Below are 20,586 nucleotides of genomic sequence, written 5' to 3'. Positions count from 1 at the left end.
TTTTAAGAAAAAATGAGAAGTAATTTTAACCCCCATCTATCAAAATGTAAATGCATCGTTTTCCTTTTACAATACCTTTTATTATAGTGTTATTTCTATGTTCAAAAAGGTAAACGGGTTTAAAATGAATGGTTTTTGAAAAAAAAAAAGATCAAATTATAGAGAGCATTTTTAAATTTTCTTAAAAATCTTCCTTTTTCTCTATGTAACTTGAAAATGATAAAAGATAGAGTAATGAAAAATAAAAAGGAAATTTTTATCTGAAGAAGCCCTACATTTTTGTATGGTATCTTTTTTTCGTATCTCTTATCTTTTTCGAGTTACATGGTGGAAAAAGAAGATTTTTAAGAAAATTTAAAAATGCGCTCTATAATTTGATATTATTTTTTTTAAAAACCATTTATTTTAATCCAGTCCAACTTTTTGAACATATAAATAACACTATAATAAGAAGTACTATAGAAGGAAAACGATGTATTTAAATTCTGATGAATGAGGGGTTAAATATACTTATCATTTCTTCTTAAAATATATTAGTCATCAAATTTTTTGCAGAATATATCGCTTAGTTTGAATGTAATCGACAGTTAGTATTGCTCATTTTAAAGGTCTTCTCAAGCACTAGAAAAGTTAGTAATTAGTATCATTCATTACACACCTAAAATTGACAGTTCCTCTGTTATTTTAAGTTGAATACACCGATTTGAGTATGCAGCAAAAAAACAAACTCTTTTTACCTACCATATTCCTCTTTGTATTTTAACTAGAAGATTTATGAAGGAACGAATCTCTTTGTTTTTTTATGACCTATAGAAATATTTTATATAGTTTTTTTGTTAGATTCATAATTTTTAAGGTACTCGCAAAAATCCGTCCGAAAAGGTGTCATTTTTCAATGAAAATGGCCAATTTTCAACCACGAATAACTCAAAAAGTATTGAGTTTTCAAAAAATAATTATAGAAAAGTTTTTGCTTAAAATTAGGTTCTCTAGCCTCTTCCGTGGCTATTTTAAACAAAACATTTTTCATCCCCGAGAAGGGGTGGGAACCACCCCCAAGATAAAAGCGCACATCGGCATAGGGTAGACTTTGTTTCTTGAGCTATGCCCTACTTACTGTGAAAATATCAAGTACATATATCGATGTAGTAGTATGGAATTCGGAGCCAAATACCCTCATTGACTGCCCTAAAAGTATTTAACAGTATACCAAAAAATTGCTGTGGCTTTATTTAATTTTTTTTTAAAATTTTGTCATTTCTTCATTTCAAGTAGAAACTCAAAATTTAAAGATTTAGAGTAGTAGATTCCTAAATATTAACTAATATAGTGTACATTGTGGAATATTGAAATTATTTCATCCATCCAATGACATTACAACCAAAGTCAGGACTTAACCTCTTTCAGTAAGCTTCTCCAAATATTTCGATGTATGTACTATAATTTCTGTGTCTGAACGTGTAAAGCTAAGAAAGTAATAAGTAAAAAAGACCCAACAACGAAACAGACAGCGTGTGGTGGTCCGGAGAAATAAAAAGCAAGTAAAAGTGAAAAACAAGCAAGGAAATAATATCTGAAAGGAATAACAAACGAGAACTACAGTAACTAACGATTGGCAAAAATATGGAGATAAAATGGAAGAAGATAAATAGTAAGTAGAATATAAAAAAAAACATGAAATATAATATAGCATTAAAGTTAAAATTAGAGAATTAATAACATAAACAAAATAAATAGATGAAATATGGAAACAACGCTTCAAAGAACCAGTGGCGCACCTAGAATTTTTTCTCTTGGGGGAGGGGAGTTGGCTTGGGTACCGAAATTTTTTTGTATTGTTTGTGAAAGACTGTGTTTGTGTTACTTATATGCCCTGGGGTTTAACCTGGTTTAACTCCCAAAACCCTCCTCCGGGTGCGCCACTGTAAAGAACTATTAAAGGGTATGAACAAGACAACATTAATAAGATTTGCAAATTTGTATTTAATATTGTATCGTTTTCGAAGTTTATTATGGAAGTCATATTATTTTTATCAATTAGAATATCTTGAAAAAATTGATTCTATTTACGCGATTTTAGTAATATCTGATGCGCGACTGCTAACGATGGAGATACAGTTGTAATTTTATGATATAATGTATTTAAAGATAGTAGGGGAGGCAAGTATGCTAAATTTACAGTTACTCGAGCGTTATGGGGACCTATTGGGTTATGAAGATTAGGTCCTAAAACCAAAAAATTATCTTTTCCATTTAGTGAGGACTTTCCATTTTTTAAATTAAATTTTCCATTTCCAACAATCGAGTTTTCCCATTATAGCGCCATCTATCCATAATTCGAAAAGATGTCTCGAATAAAAGTTACTTATTTTTACGTAAAGAATCAAAATCACAATAAAAAATGGGGGCATCTATTAAGGATTTTAAAGTAACCCCCCACTCCACCTCCGTGGTGTTTGAGGTCATTCGATAGATTTAAAAAAAATATTGAAGACGTATTTTTCAGATTTTCGATCTGATGTTCATTTCGCGAAATATTCGTTTTTTTTTGTGAAATTTTATGACTCACCCATTTCCTTACGCCCCGCTCAAATCGTCAGAGTTTTGAATTATACACTGTTCTGCATGTACAGTGGTGTTAAAAAGTCCTGCATCACCTTACCAAATATGCGGTCTGTCGTCGATTTTTCCTTGTTCAGCATACTTTTTAATGACTCGAATTACTGTAGATTGATTACAGTTTACTACGGATGCTATTTCGCGCCTAGATTTGTCGTTTTTATGGTGAAAAATAATTTCAAAACGCTTTTCGTTCGATAATTTAGTTTGGTTGGTCTGGGATGACATTTTGTCCTTTTTACCAAAAATCAAAGAGCGAATAAATGTGTTAGGGTAACTACAGGGTTTATATAGTCAAAATATGTGGCAAATTTGTCATTAAGATTCAATTTAATAGTACTTTAACGACTTCATAATCACCTTATAATTTTCTCGGATTATTGGAAATCCCTTCAATCAGATTATTTTAATCTTTTCTGTAGAATTTTGAGCTAGTAATTAAAAAAACATTAGTAAGTATACCGATAATGCTAATTACAAGCACAAACTTAAAATGAATTAGCGAAAATATACAAAAAGCTTGTGCTAAACCTCAAAAACTATAAGGCGCTTAGGTGATGCAGGACTTTTTAACACCACTGTACTTAACTTACCTTATCTTAATCTGACGATTTTGAGTTTTTCTAAGGGTAGATTTTTTTTCGGACCTACTTTAACGAACTTCCCTGTATTAAGAGTCTACGTATATATGGTAGGGGTAGGGGTACATTTACAGGGTATAATGTTTCTCCCACTTTGCTTTTTTAACGCGCTAGAGCAACTGCAAAAATCCCCGCTTGAGTTCCCCTACCATAACAAAAAAATTTTTGACGGACTGCAGTTAATCCAAATCTTGAAAGCTTCTGAAACAAATAGATAGGTACGTAACGAAATAAAACTTGATTGGAATATAAATGGGAAGACAGAGAAATTACAGTTGACAAATTTGGAGACATAAAATGACGGCAGGAATTTAGAAAGAGCAAACAACGTATGATAAAAAAATACAGAAATTAGTAATGCCATTAATTTTTCACGTTATCAGTTATCACAATTTTTCACGTTACTTTAGAAAAGAACTACCACGTTAAATGTGTTATTTTCTTTCATAGGGTCAATGGACTCCAAAATATGAAAAAACCGCGGAGTGCTACCATTTAAATGGGTGGGTTTTTAAGAAAGAAGTGAACTAGGGTGAATTCTATGAAATTTTCTATCGAAATAGTACCTCCTAAAGTCAAAACTATTTTTTTACAACAATATACTCAAAAACGAAGCAAAAAAAACAAGAAGGAACGCGATTTTGTGTTTGGTCCTATAGCTTTTTCCACAGGTATATAGGCATAGGCATTACCTCACAGAAAAAAAAAACTTCTATCCTTCCTTTTCAAAATGAAGTTAGTAGAGGTTGTTAGAATTTACATCCAACATACTTTTCAAATTTTGCCACCAATTTTGCGTAAATTTTGCTTATGGTAAAGAGCATTACCATTACATTACACCTAAAACTGCGTAGAAAAAGGGTAATATCTCGGCTCAATGGCGTAACCAAGGGGGTTTTGTGGGTTGTAACCCCCCCCCCCCCCCATTGAAATGTACTTTGACCTGTGTATGCTTAACACCATTATTATTCCATACCCCCTAGAACCCACCAGTAGTTGTATCCCCCCACCCTTCTTAGGATCATCCTGGTTACACCTTTGTCTCGGCTACTGGGAATCCCAAAGACTTCTACCAAACGTCATTAAAAAAAGGATAGAATTTTATGTGAAGCATTGCTTTTAGGTATACCTATATCCCCGTGGAAAAAAATATGGGACAAAAATAAAATCGCGTTCTTTCGTGTTTTTTTGGTTCGTTTTTTAAATATGGTTTTGTTAAACAAAATCATTTTTGACTTCAGAGTGTGTAAATTCGGTAGAAAACTTTATTTTTAACTAATGCACCATAGTGCATAGGGAGAGACTAATTCAAGGTTTTCTCAAAAACGCACCCTTTTAAACGGTAGTACTCCACGGTAGTGATGTTGATTATAGTTACTTTCGAGTATTCGTTACAAATCGTTACTTTTGTATAAAGTAATCATTTACAGTATTCGTTACTTTGATTACTATGACTACTTTTGTTACTTTTGTATTTGAGTTCCGGTAATCATATCGAGAATCGTATTTCTCAATAGACAGGTATTTTGTATAGGTATTCCGTTATAACAAGTAATCATTTACAGTTTACAGTATTCCTTACTTTGATTACTATGATTACTTTTGTTACTTTGTATTTGAGTACCGGTAATCATATCGAAAATCATATTTCTCAGTAGGTAGGTATTTTGTACAAAGTAATCATTTACAGTATTCGTTACTTTGATTACTATGATTACTTTTGTATTTGAGTACCGGTAATTATATCGAGGATCGTATTTCTCAGTAGGTAGGTATTTTGTATAGGTATTCAGATATAACAACGACCTTCAACGATCTGTTTAAGGGATAAAAATGATTTGATTACTATGATTACTATGATTACTTTTGTATTTGAGTACCGGTAATCATATCGAGAATCGTATTTCTCAGTAGGTAGGTCTGTATAGGTATTCCGATATAACAACGACCTTCACCAATCTGTTTAAGAGATAAAAATGATTTGGTTACTATGATTACTTTTGTATTTGAGTACCGGTAATCATATTGAGAATCGTATTTCTCAGTAGGTAGGTATTTTGTATAGGTATTCCGATATAATAACGACCTTCACGAAGTACGAAGTAAACAAAGTAATCAAAGTAGATACAATAGTCGTTACTCACTCTGATACGATTGGTACGAAGTAATCAGAGTAATTAAAGTAACCAAAGTAGATACAATAGTCGTTACTCGCTCTAATACGATTGGTATGAAGTAACGAAGTAATCAGAGTAATCAAAGTAGATACAATAGTCGTTACTCGCTTTGATACGATTGGTACGAAGTAATAAGAGAAATCAAAGTAACGATTTGCCTCTCTGTATAGTAATCGTTACTTTAGGTATTCGTAAGTAACGAGTACTTTGTAACGAATAGTTACTTTTTCAACATCACTACTCCACGGTTTACCAAAACTCCGCTAAAACTTTTCATATGCATTCACAAAGCAAACTCTTCTGTATGTGTACTGAACATTGTGGATATGACTTTTTTACATAGTATGGATTGCTTTAATTAGAATACAAATTTTAATAGGTACTTCACTGTTTTAAAACATTTTTAGCGGACGTCTCCGAAAATAAAAAAATGTTAGGTTGCTTTCTACTCTGAGATGAAATATGAGCATATCGAAACAACTAGACTCGGTAAGATGTTAGTCGTGTAATAGCCAGTACCTTCCTTCGTCTCGTGTTTTTATTAAAGTCTGAACAATGGACAGGAGCTTATTTTTACCTGTCTAAAAAGCGCGCTTCACACACATGTCATGGACCCACGCACTTGTCATGCTCCCTTCTTCGGTATCTATCTCGTATCGGCTGTCAGTTAATCATTTGTGAGGTTCTTCGTCTCCGGGCTATAGTTCCTCCGACCAACACGCGATATTCGAGTGAAGATTAAAAAAAGTTACAAAAACGTTTTAAAATTGTATAAAGAACTAGGTGTTTTAAATTAGGAACATCGTGTTAATAATTAGATATTATAATTATGAAACTTTAAAAGAGTAAACCCTGTAGTTGGCTGTATACCTTCGTTAAAACAACTCAAAAATAGTTGGTTGTAAACCTCTCACCTGATCACAACAACCTTGTGCAATTTCCGAGCAAGGATGACATACATCCACATGTGATATTTATAATCTTAAGACATCGACTTAATGTCGACTACTATATAGCATATAATGTAGCGATAATGTTATTTAGAGGTTTTTACACCTATTGAAGTGGCTAGTTTCAATTACTTGTACACTGGACGTTTACACTGATGATGGTCAGTTTGACCAAAAACGTTCTGTACTTCCACTCCCTTATGGATAAATTTTAGGAATATTAATAAATTCATATACGTACTGATGTGATCTCGATTATTGATATGAGATAATATTCTTATATGTCATTTAATTTAATCAATGCATTAATCATAATCTAATTACTTTACCAGATCACATATCAATATGTTTTCAATCTCAGGGCGAATTATAAAATTAATTACTTACTCTCGTGGCTTCTAAGTATTTCTCAATGGTTCCTAATCGGGATAGGAAAGAAAAGAGTAAAATAATACACACATATGGGTTACAATTATAATCAAAATATTGTTTATTTTATTTAAATGGCAATCACTGCTTAATTTTTGCTAGATCTTATTATTCTTAAACATAACATTTACAAATGGGAATCTTATTTCCTTTTGGTTTCCAATTGAAAGTTTTTATTAAAATTTAACTATTAGGATTTATTAGCAACAATTCTATTTAAGTTTGATGAAGCTTTTCTGATATTATTTATTATGTTCTTCAATTTATAATGTGGTATTTAATACGAAAAACCCATACATTCATGTCCAAACAAATGAGACTGACCTTTTTCTGGTGAACTGAGAATGTCTTCACACAAGACCCGTTTCCTGCTATCCTTGGCTGCGATCAAAACCTCGTCCTGGCTTTCAGTAATGTTCTCCTTTGAAAACTAGCTCGTATAGCTCTCGTTCCCGCTTCTGTCGTGATGCTGTATTCTACCTTTTTCGAAACTGCAATCAGCTACCGGGACACTCTTGGCTCAAGGAGGTTCTTTTACTCTCAACCTGGCCTACCTCTCGTTCCACGATAGATACTCCACACTCACGGAACTACACCGGCTTTCTCACTCTCCGTACACTACCGTCTACTACTGGACTTCACTTCTCGACCGCTCAAAACATTCTGATCTCTCTTTTCAGTCATTCACCTACTTTCTAAATATCCCTTCCAGATTCACAAATCAACCTTCCACCACCAACTCTCATTCGCAGTATTCCTCAAAACCCATTTTTAATCTTTCTAAATATGCTTAATGGATTTCCAAAAAAATAGTTAATTCCCATTCTAAAATTACTTTCTACTATTTACAAAATTTAATGACCTATTATCTACTTCAACTGAGTCTTATTTAGCATAGGCTAATGATTGAACCTTCCGCGAACAACGATAATGACCTATTATCGATTTCACTTGAGTTTTATTTAGCATAGGCTAATGATCGAACCTTCCGCGAACAACGATAATGGTACGCGCCATTCACTTTGTTTATTCTAAGCGCATTGTCCCGAGTTTCGTATGCTTCTTCTAATCACTTCTTAAAATTAAATATAACAATTTGTTGTATACAGGTTGTTCTAAATTTATATGCCCGTGGTTGAGAAAATTGAAAATATTTTATATTAAATTGAATTTTGTTTATAATTATCAAAATTTAATTTTCATATCAAATAGAAATATAACAGTACATACAACAGAAGTGTTTACTTCATTCCATTCCACGTTATTATAATTATGAGTTTGAAAGAAATATGGGGCACCTTTGAGTTCACTCCCGGCTTGAGCCGGTAGCTATTTTATTAAAAAAAATCCACGAGGAAAATAATATTCCTGTAGCTGGCTGTATACCATAAATCAAAAAAATACAAGATCCTTTGTAAAAGGTATATTTAAAAGACCCAAATAAGGGTTACATCACAAAACAAAACGTTTTCGGATTAACAAGTAATCCATCATCAGTGTTAAGCCAATAGCATGCATGCGTGAGCCACCAAAAAGTTATGGGTAAAAACCCTTTAAAAATTACCTATTAATCCGAAAACGTTTTGCTTTGTGATCTAACCCTTATTGGGGTATTTTAAATATACCTTTTACAAAAGACCTTGTATTTTTTTAGTTATTTTACTAGTCGAGTTCACTCCCGACACTATTCGAATTCACTCCTGAGTGACTTAACAATGAAGGATGTAAACGATATTATTTTTCTTAAATTTAAACATTGTTGCCAAATAGTACTTTTATCCAGCAGAGGACGTTGTGGATTGCTTTTTCATAGATCTTGTTGCAATTCAACCAGAAGATGAAAGAGTGGTTAAGTTTAGTGACTATTTAGTTGAAACCTATATTGAAGAAACATCAAATCCTCTTCACATTTGGGCTGAAAATTATTCGTCTTTACAAAGAACAACAAATAGATTTGAGTCTTTTCACTCTCGCTTTCATAACCTTTCATAAATCTATTTCATTTTCAATTAAAATTTTTTTAATTTTTATGTCATGTTTTTAGCATTTATTTAAATTGTTATATAAAATTTTTCAGAATTTCTTTAATAAAATATTCACGAGTAACTACACTGTTTTATTTTAGAAATTAGGATAAAAAACCTATTTGATGAAAAAATAATATCAAATACCTCTGTTTTAAAAAATAGTATGCGGGCCAGTTATATCAATTTCACCTTTATTCTAATGTATGTATTCAATGAAACTTAGTGACCAAATTTTAACAAGAACATAACAATGACACTTTCTTTTCTTGAATTGTCAACAGTGTCCAGATTTTAAGGTATAATAATTACTTATACTAATGACGTCTTAAAATCGCCTGGGAGTGAATTCAAACATTCCTTTTACGGAGTCAGGTAATATTTATATTTTGGGAGTGAACTCAATTCGTCCCGAAATATTATGACCTGTTTTAAAGGATAACCAGTAGAAAGAATAAAATGCATAAATGATCAAACCTTAGATCTTATGGTAGACTTCAAGAAACGGTTATTCTCCACCTCTTGCGCTACCAGTAAAAAATACAAACTCTACAGACAGAGTGAATACAGAACAATATCATTAATGAGTCATGTTCTCAAGGAAATAATACATTCTTGTATAAATAAACAACTGGAAGAAGAAATAGACGACAGTCAGTTTGGTTCAGAAACGTACTAGGACCCAGCGAGGAGTTATTTGCTGTTAATGTAAAAGCTCAAAAATGCGTGGATATGAACGTAAATGCCCATGTTTGATACGTTGATTTTGAAAAATGTGTGAGCACGTAAAAGTTGGAATAAATTATTGTTTTTGTGAATGGACGATTTTGGAAATAAATTCCGAAACAGGTCGATTTTTATTTTTAAATAATGATTATTTGTCACATATTTTATATTATACTAGTGACGTCATTCATCTGGGCGTGATGACGTAATCGATGATTTTTAAATGAGAATAGGGGTCGTGTGATAGGTCATTTGAAAGGTTATTCAATTCTCTATTCAGTAATACAAACATTAACATAATTATTTATACAAGGTGTACAATTTTTTTTAACTTAATTAATCGAGACATAACAAGAATGTATGTAATTTATTTAATTCAAAATAGCAGTCCTAACTGGCTTATGCCAGTGGCGGCTCGTGGCTTTAGGGACAGGGTCGGCAAGGTTTTGTCTCCTCAGATAGGTATGCCATCTAATTAAAAGGCTTCAATTTCATAGAAGATTTTTGGTTTTTTTTAATTTTTTTTAATTTTTTTTTTGTTTTTTCCTATAAATTTAGAACCTAAACCTGTTTATAAATTAACTCTAGTCTATGTTGTTTCGAAGTAGCAAAATGGGTTATAACGTCATTGTAAAATTTATTATTGTTTTGGAGAGGTTTTAAAAGTATTTTTCTATTGACATTTGAGACAAGTTTGACATTCTCTCTTGTTTCATGGTGTTTCGACAATACGTTTTGACTATTTTGAGACAAGAGAAATCCCGTTCATTTGAGACATAATTTATTAATTTCGGGAACAGTTTGTTATACCTAATGAATTGCAGTATATAAAATTAAACATATTTTGTAACATCCCACCTTCCAAAAATATTTAGATGAGCATATAAAACTGTTAATCCATTTTCTTATTTTATTTGATTAAAGAATGATGGATAATCTTTAATGAACTTGTCTAATAAATATTTTGAAAATTCTTTGGAAATAATAATTGAGTTATCCTTCCACTCAAAAAGGTCCGGAACTTTGTTTAAATAATCAAAATGTCAAAAAATAAAGAAAAACTTCGATTTTTTTCTTCGTTTTTTGATTATAACTTTAAAAGTATTCATTTTCGAGAAAAGTTGCACTGACATAAAAGTTGCGTAAATAAAATTTTCTACAACAAAGGATTAGCTAAAGATTTCAAAGTATTCACATCTGAGAAAAGTTACATTGACATGAAAGTTGCGTAATTAAATTTCCTACAATATAGGATTGGTTAAAAATTTTAAAAAGTGTCATCCTTGTTGCAATACAGCAATAATTGCGAAAAAAACATAAATAATAAGTATTCGCATTTTACGTTTTTCAACCATTTATGCTATACTTACGACCTTCATATTTTAACCAGAAAACCTTTATGATATAATAAAACAATACTGTAAATTTCATTAAGATCGATTCGACACATTTTGCAAAATAAATTTTGCAATCCAGCTTTTGCAAAAAAAATTAATTTTTTCAAAATTTTGCAGTACTGACAATAAAGCAGATAGCAAGTTGGATTTTTTTATATATAGAAGAAAGGTACAGTATTCTTCTATACGTAAAAATAAATTCAACTTGCTGTCTGCTTTATTTTCAGTTCTGCAACATTTTGAAAAAATGAATTTTTTTGCAAAAGCTGGATTGCAAAATTTATCTTGCAAAATCTATATCTCGATCTTAATGAAATTCACAGTATTGTTTTATTATATGATATAGTTTTTCTGGGTAAAATTATGAAGGTCCTTAGTGTAGCATAAACGGTTGAAAAACGTAAAATGCGAATACTTGTTTTTTATGATTTTTTGGGTGACAGTTTTTAAAATTCTTAACTAATCCTATATTGTAGGAAATTTAATTACGCAACTTTTATGTCAGTGCCACTTTTCTCGAAAATAAATACTTTTAAAGTTGTAATCAAAAAATGAAGAAAAAAATCGAATTTTTCCTCCATTTTTTGACATTTTGAATATTTAAACATTGTTCCGGACCTTTTTGAGTGGGAGGATAACTCAATTATATGAGTTATTTTCAAGCAATTTCTGCAAACAAATATGAGTCACCTCTCAACGTCCAAATTAATGTTACTAATATTTTTACAGATGCGCCCTGGTCTATAGGTACGTGTCTTGTTGCCGTTCGCAGATCACCGCTCGGCAGATTGTTTATCTGCCGTACTTGCCATTCAAATAAATACGAGTAATGTATAAATGGTTGCCTATCAGCTAATATTCCATAGCTTGTTATTACAAGCAAATGGTCAATCTGGGGACGGCTTGCCGAACCGGGCCTTATAAGAATTCCCACAATCGCAATCGGGTGCATGGCTAGGATCAATAATTTGAAAAGTCTCTTACGCACAGCGCACAGGAATCACTTAACGTATCGGATCGATCGAATTCTTTTAAAAACAATGAATAAAATTTAGTCTGTATTATCTCACAGATATTTTTTTTATTTCACAGAAACGAATATCATCAACTCTGATTAACTTATATATTTAAAAAAATCTATAATGTGTCCATAAATGTGTGGGTCGGCACTGCCGACCCTGCCGACCCTGACTAGCCGCCACTGGCTTATGCTAGTTTGAACATTTAATTTAAGCAAAAAGCACTGTTTATTTATGAAATAAACTTTTTTTTCTGTATTCTGACAGCAGTCAAATGTATTTTGAATTAAATAACCTACATAATACGTTCTTCTTTTTGTGTCAATTATTTAATTAAATTTTTTTTTGGAATCCTGCATAAACAATTATGTTATTGCTTATATTAGTCAATATAGAATAGAATAAACTTTTAAATGAGCTAGCACACGACCCCTATTTTTATTAAAAAAATCATCGATTACGTCATCACACCCAGGTGGATGATGTCACTAGTATAATGTATGTGCCAAAAAATCAATATTTAAAAATAAAAATCGACCTGTTTCGGGATTTATTTCAAAAATCGGCCATTCATGAGAAAATGAATTTATTCCAACGTTTAGGTGCTCACTGTAATAGAGTGGAACCTCAATAACTCCGGATTAGCCGGAGAATATGGTAAAAATTAATAAAATACGGGCCGCCGTCAAAGTGTTGACCGCCCGTGTGCAACTTAATATTTGCCGCCCCTCTTCCAACACTTTTGACGTTTCAACATTTGTATTTTACTAGTATTTAAAAAAATGTGCAGCAGACCGTAACGCGTATATGAATAATAATTGCTCTGATCTCGACGTTACTTTTATACCTAGATCCCGCTTACCAAAAAAAGTTATTATTATTATGTCAATATTAATATACAGAAATGCAATCTTGCACTAATACCTACATGTCTGTGTAAGTTTTGTTTACAAGACTACTTACAACATTTGGTATGCTTAATTGTTTACTAATATATTTAAATATATAGACCTGGATCCCGCGTACGAAAAAAAAGTTGATTAATAGCTGAAAATTTGTTAATAGCTTAACGGTGTCTAGTCGGACAAACTTTGATGTATGGGGACACTGAAACAGGGGAAGTTTTAATTGTGGAACAGTTTGAAAATTTGGAACGTCAGACTACGAAAACGTTCCAATATGATATAACTTCCAATTTATTTGTTACCATTTCATTAAACTCTCATGCAAAAAGCAGACTGGTGTTTATCACCAACTGGGCATTTTAATGAGTGGAACACGAAGAACATGCCAAATGACAGGAATCATGTTGGTTAGTAAGAGCAGTCTGATTTTTGCATGAGAGTTTAATGAAAGGGTAACAAATCAATTGGATGTTTTCTTACACCCCTGATTCCCGGATCTACTTTATGACTACAGCTGCAAAAGGGCAGTTCATAAATATAATAAATAACATTTTCTGTCATTTTTGTTTAGCTTGTTTGAAATATTAAAGTTTATAGAAATATCTGAATCATTACTATTTAATTTTTTTAATTTATTTTCGTTTAAAAAAAGTATTATCATCAGTGGACTGCTTTTAACCGCCCCTATATTCGGCCGCCCGTGTGCGATGCACACTTCGCACACATGGTAGCGGCGGCCCTGTAAATACAGTATACTTACAGATAAACTCCGTTATAATTGAAATAACATGAAATATATATGCACAGTACACATCTAAATTACGTATAGTTGTGTAGAGTATAAAGTATTGTTCATTTCTTGAAAAAACTCATGCCTAGACAAAAAAAAAAAGAATGTGTGTGTACTTTGTACGCACGTAAGAAGTTATACTTCTATTATATGATTTAAATGAAATTAATATACTTTTATTTATATTTTATTTAAATATTATACTAATTTATACTTACTACTTCTCAAACATTTTTATTAAAAAATTGCCAAAAAATAAAATAATAAAAGAATAAAACACACACAAACACATTGAAAAATGCTGCAAATGATTTCTGAACAATAATTTTCGGAAATTTTTTTAACTAAATACGTATTTTCTGAAAATAAAATTATATAATAAATATACTTACAATCATAAAATGTATAAAAAAAAATAAAAAAATAAAAGTTTCTATTGGGATTCGAACCCGCTTAGTGGCGCAGTTAGTGTTGAGGTTCATTCGCCTTAAACGCTTATCCACGGAGACTATACGTCATCATGGGCGAAGATTAAGTAACTAAACCGATTAAACTTTTGACAATTCTGAATTAAATCAAATTATTTTGATTCTGAATTAAAATTATTTAGAATTGAAAAAATACAACAAAACATAGAGTAAGAAAACAGTATATTAGGTGAATATTGATAGAAATTTTGATGGTAATCAAATTATGTAAATAAAAGTATTACATACTATGTATTTTGGTAGGTTCAAATAGGAAGGTACCTATGAAATTTTTTATTAGGACACTGAAACATTTACAATTATTACGTACCTGTTGCTTTTAAAAACTATTTAAAAATACATTACAATTATAAACTTTTTTGTTTCTGTCCTCACAACAATAAATCTAATATATTATACATTTGTTTACCTCCATATTGAACAATTATTATTGACAGATCATTTCAACACCCAATCAGAGCCCGTATAACGACTAATACCATACTGTCGGTGTGCGCATGCGCGCAGATTAATAATAAATAATCACCCTCATATCGCGCCTAAAGAAGTATAACTTCAAAAAACATGCAAACACAAACCTATCTGAAGCACGATTACAGAACGGAAGCGAAAAATACGACTGTACTACACACAATACGGTCACAATCGGAACAATGTTATGTTATTTAAGAACAGTGGAGACTAAGACCATTGTTTAAAAAATAATTTTTTAAATAGTCTTTTAGTCTTTTTTAAACAATGCTAAGACAGTTTGAAGTTAAGGCAGGGAGATGCGCTGGCGTGTCAACTTTTTAATGTAGCATTAGAAAAAGTCGTACGAGACGCTAATATAGATATCAGGGGAACAATATTCAATAGATCTGTCCAAATTCTAGCATATGCAGACGACGTGGACATTATAACAAGAACCAGAGCGAGAACTGCGGAAATCCTAACCGAGCTAGTAGCAGCAGCAGAACAAATGGGGTTACATATAAATCGAAATAAAACAAAATTCATGGCGACTAACACAAACACAAGAGCTGGAAATATTGACGCAGATCTAATCATCAATGACCAAAACTTCGAAGCGGTCAAAGAGTTCATATATCTAGGGACATCGGTTAACCCCAATAATAACACATCAGAGGAAATAAAAAGACGAATAATAATTGCAAACAGGTGTTTCATAGTCTATCAAAGTACTTAGCTAACAAACGTCTGTCTCAAAAAACTCGTATAAGGCTGTATAGAACATTGATAGTCCCCGTTCTCACATATGGATCAGAGGCATGGACGCTAACTAAAACAGATGAATCCGCTCTGTCGATTTTTGAAAGAAAGGTGCTACGTAAGATATTCGGAGCGGTCTGTGAGAACGGAATATGGAGGCGTAGATATAACTTTGAACTGCAGAATATCTACAAGCATACGTTTGGTGGAAAAGATATTATCACTATAATTAAGCGAAACCGCCTGCAGTGGGCAGGACATGTAGCCCGGGCCCCTGAATCGAACATGATAAAAATGATTCTAACAGCGCAACCCGTGGGAATGAGAAGACGGGGCAGACCAAAGCTGAGGTAGATGAACGGGGTAACACAGGATGCCGAGAAGATCGGAGTCGGCAACTGTAAAATGCAAGCAAGGGACAGAACAGAATGGCGTAGAAAGCTTGAGAAGGTCGAGGCCCTCTAAGGGCTGTAGCACCAAGATGATGATGAAGACAGTTTGAAATAAATAAAGAAATATAGGTGCCTGTTGTTTTCGATAATCCAAACAATGAACGTCGCTCTGCCACCATGTGCCGTGAGTCATTTTTACTATCGTATAGTTCAAATTATACAAATACACATTATCTCTCAAATATTATAGTCCATCTAGAAAGTATCCGGAATTTTATATTTTTCCTAATTTTAATAGATTTCCCTTTTGTAACATTTTAAGACAAAAGTAATGCATCAAGTAGGTTGTGCCGATAGTAGGTTATGGAAAAATCGCATGACAACACCATCTGTCAAATATTGTTGTTTGTAAACAGACTTAAGATTTGTGAAATAATGTCGCAAGTAGAAAAAAGAAAAGTGGTGGAATATTTGTATAGAAAGGGTGTCCGAAACGTTAAAAAATTAGTGCAATTGACTGAACTCTGAAAAAGTGCAGTGTATGAGACAATAAAGAGGATAAAAAATGGCATAGATATAAGACATAGACCAGTTTCGGGTAGACCGCGTAAGATTCGCGGAAACAATTTAAATGCTTTAATGGCTTTAGGACGACATTATCTGCGCCTAGGGTTTCGAAAATTAGCGAACAGATTTGGAAATCAACGAAGAATAAAAGTGTGCCCAGAAACTGTCCGCATGTCACTGAAAAAGCAAGGCTACATATCAAGGAATCCAAAAAAAATCCCTACAATGACACCTCTGCAAAGGCAACGAAGAATAGATTTTTGTCAACGTTTTCGAGAAGATAATTTTAATAACGTCTTTATATCTGATGAAAGTTGTTTCCAGCTTGGTGGAAATCATCTAAAAGTCCTATCAAGAGAAAATTTTACAGTTCAAATTTCCAAATTTCCCACTAAAATAATGGATTGGGGACCAATATCTCAGCATGGTGCTACACCTCTCTGTATAGGTAATGGTACTGTTGATAGTGCGAAATATTGTGACATCCTAAATGGTTTTCTTCTTGAAACGGCTCATGTTTTATATCCAGAGTGGTGGCGTTTTCAGCAAGATAATGCAATATGCCATATTTCTGCTTATACTCAAGCTTGGATGCAATAACACGAACTGGCAACAATTCCGTGGCCAGCAGCATCTCCAGATCTTAGCTCCATTGAAAACATATGGAGACTGATGAAGATTGAAGTGGAACGAGCAGCGTCACGAGATAAAGAAGGTTTGATTCGGTCAGTTTTACAGGCCTGGAACACCATTACCGAAAATTATGGCCTTGATCTAGTTTCGGGTGTACCTGGACGTTTAGTTAAGTGTTTAGATTTAAATGGAGGTTGTATAAGCAAATAAGATGAATTATTTGTTGAAATTTTATATTTCAAGTGATAGAAATAAATACCGTAAAATTATAATTCTGCTTTCTTTTTTCCGGATACTTTCTAGACGGACTATATATTACATACATTTTTATTGTTGAAATGTTTGTCCGATGAAAATTGGTCCTGGTGAGCAGTACTTCCGGTTAACCTATAGTTAACCTATAGGAACCTATAGGTTCCACTATATGTTGTAATTAGCCGCAGAATTACTACCTATATTCCCGATTGTGGTGTTTAAAACATAGAAACCAAAAAAAATGTCTAATAAATTTGACAAACTTGAAAATAACCTAAGAAATTAACTTGCACAATAGCGTATACTTAATAAAATGTTCCATTGTTTTTTTTAACTAAGAACGTGCTGAACCAAATCTTAATTACAGTAGGAAAAATGAAAAAATACCCATGAACGAACATATAAAACACGCTGTATTTTCCTGTCAACGTGTCGCACAAAAAATTGGCCAGCGCAAGTACATGTAATAATTATTATTACATGTGGTACTTGCGCTAGGTAATTTTCTTCGTGACACGTTGACAGGAAAATACAGCGTGTTTTATATGTTCGTTCATGGGTATTCTTTCATTTTCCCGACCGTACCTAACTAGATGTATTTTAGTTGGTTGCTATATTTTATCAGCACGTTGTATATCCACTTAAAATAGTTCTTTAATATCTTGTGGTTTCTTTATAAATATTGGAATCAATAACGAACACGATAAGACGTGACAGCTCAACAAATAAAAATTGCTCAACTTCTACCTAACTCGTAAGCATTATAGATCTAGTTATTCGATAATTTCGACTGTATATATTATTATCACGATCAGAGTGTGGTCCTCGCATAACAACACGCATTATCAATATTGAAATGAGGTGATCACAGGTAAGAGCATGTTTGTCGCCTTGTCCCGGCAGCTGACACGGCCACCTGGGTGCTAGAACTCCGACACCGTCGACGTCATCGGAGCACCGCACCGTGCTGCCGGCGAATAGTCACACCCACATACTATCTATTGCTGACTCACGGTGTTATTACCAAATGGCAAAAGGGTTAATATATAAAAAGGAGAAGAATTGGGAACGTAGGTAAAAATTGGAAATGAAAAGACGTAGTTACGAACGTTATCATATGTTTATTTACAGGAGGGCTCAAGCAGATGCTCTTCAAAAATTGGAGTATTTTGAAACTTTATAACAATTTTGAATACATAGCAGTGGCGACGCGTGACTTTTTCTAAAGTGTTACCAAAACCAGATGCAAAAAATCTTAGTTAAAAAAATGAAGATATGGCTAAATGTATACAGTCGGAAAAATGAAAGAATACCCATGGACGAACATATAAAACACGCTGTATTTTCCTGTCACCGTGTCACAAAGAAAATTGTCCAGTGCAAGTACATGTAACAATAATTATTACATGTACTTGCGCTGGCCAATTTTTTGTATGACACGGTGACAGGAAAATACAGCATGTTTTATATGTTCGTTCATGGGTGTTCTTTCATTTTTCCTACTGTATACATATAGCTTCAATAATATCATTTTGTATATCACTTGAAACTCTCGAAAAAACAGTTGATGTTTCTAGATGTTGGCAAAATTTTTGATCTTTTTTGGCAATTAATGTTAACAATTCCCTGTAATTGCCTCGAATGTCAGAGCCGTCGCCCTCAAAATGACCACGAAACGCTAATTCTTGTTCGGCCAAAAAACATACGGTACATATCTATTATAAGTGAGCTAAGGATATACGAGTACCTATCTATTTTTTTAACAAACTCATTATGTTTAGCAATATTTACTTTAAATGCTTGTTTAAGAGAACTTTTGATTCTTGTTTTGCCAAACTGAATCAAATTGGGTATACATCTTACATGTAGGTAACGGAGAAATTTCATGTCTCTTTTTTAAAACTCTAAAACTATTTAAATCGTGAACCTGGTCCACCCATTTTTCTATAAAAACCAGAAGACATGGCCAACAATACAGTCTATTTTTCTTGCAACCACATAACCAAGGATTTTCACTGTACCAACTAAATTTAAAATATCGAGCTAATTTTTTAAATTCCTTTTTTAAATTGTTTAAAATAGGTCTTTCATTTGTAATAATCTCATTTTATTTTTTAATCAGAATTCCTTTTCAAGTAGTTGATCGATTACGCAGCGACACTCATCCATGGTGAACTGCACGCACACTTTTTATTATAGGTACTGTTAGCAAATTTAAATCTGGTAACAGCCCTACTGATATACACAGCGCGCTTACGCCCATCGCTCCTTCAAAATTTTCACTAGCCGGTCCCGAGCCGCCCGAGCGACAGCGAGATAACCATTCATTGTCACCACAAATGAGACTGGTAACAGAATATAATAAAGTGCAACTGAGTCACATAAACTCGCCAATATTTTCGTGTGTCTGGCTATTTACTGAATTAGGTACTATTAACACATAATATAATAATATATTTCTATTGGTAAAAATAAAATAAAATAATAAATGGAATTATTCATCGTCATAAAATACATATTTATTTGCAAGATTTTTAACTGTTACCAATGGTAACAGTGGTTACATGGACGCTTCGCCAGTGATACATAGGTATTACCGTTTATTACATATAAATTTATTTATTTCTTTGTTGTCTATTTACTTTCGTTCACCTACTTTTTCATTGGTAGGTAGAGACGCTTCTTGAAATCTAGAGTAAAATTTTTTGATTGTATAATATGCAGGGCCGTGCCGTCTAAGTGTGCAATGTGTGCGGCGCACACAGGCGCCAGCAATTAAGGGGCGCCACTAGAGTTTTCACAAAAATTTTAGGCGGATCAAAAGAACACTTACCCATTTTTTTTTCAGCTTCTACAAGTCTGGCTTTAAAGCATTTATCAAATACACGCTGGTCCAGCAGAATTGAAGCTTTACAGCCATTATACAAAAATTTGTCAGAAATTTATTATGCTTTATTTAATATCACGCATTAGCATAAAGATCGTGATTGAAATTATCAAGCTAGATGTTTAGGAGATAAAATATCAACGTTTACATTCATATGTGCTCAGTTGTTCAGTCTACATACCTATGGTATAAAGTTCTGATGAAATTTAACTTCATTAGCAAAATTTTTCAATCAAAAACAATGAATATGCAGCTGGCCTTAAATGATTTACAAGAGATAAAACAATTGTTGCTAGAGTTTTGGACAGATATCAAATTTAATGATGTTATTGCTCCAGCAAATGAAACTGCAGAGAAAGTGGATGTGGAGCCCAGTTATCAACCAGCCACACAGTTACGGCTTCGGAAAAAAGCTGACAGGTTGATTAAGAACATAAAGACAAACCTATTTTGAATCCTAAAATGTCATACAAAT

This window comes from Diabrotica virgifera, chromosome 2, assembly GCF_917563875.1.
Source record: "Diabrotica virgifera virgifera chromosome 2, PGI_DIABVI_V3a".
Classification (NCBI taxonomy): domain Eukaryota; kingdom Metazoa; phylum Arthropoda; class Insecta; order Coleoptera; family Chrysomelidae; genus Diabrotica; species Diabrotica virgifera.
This window is presented reverse-complemented; position numbering follows the sequence as displayed.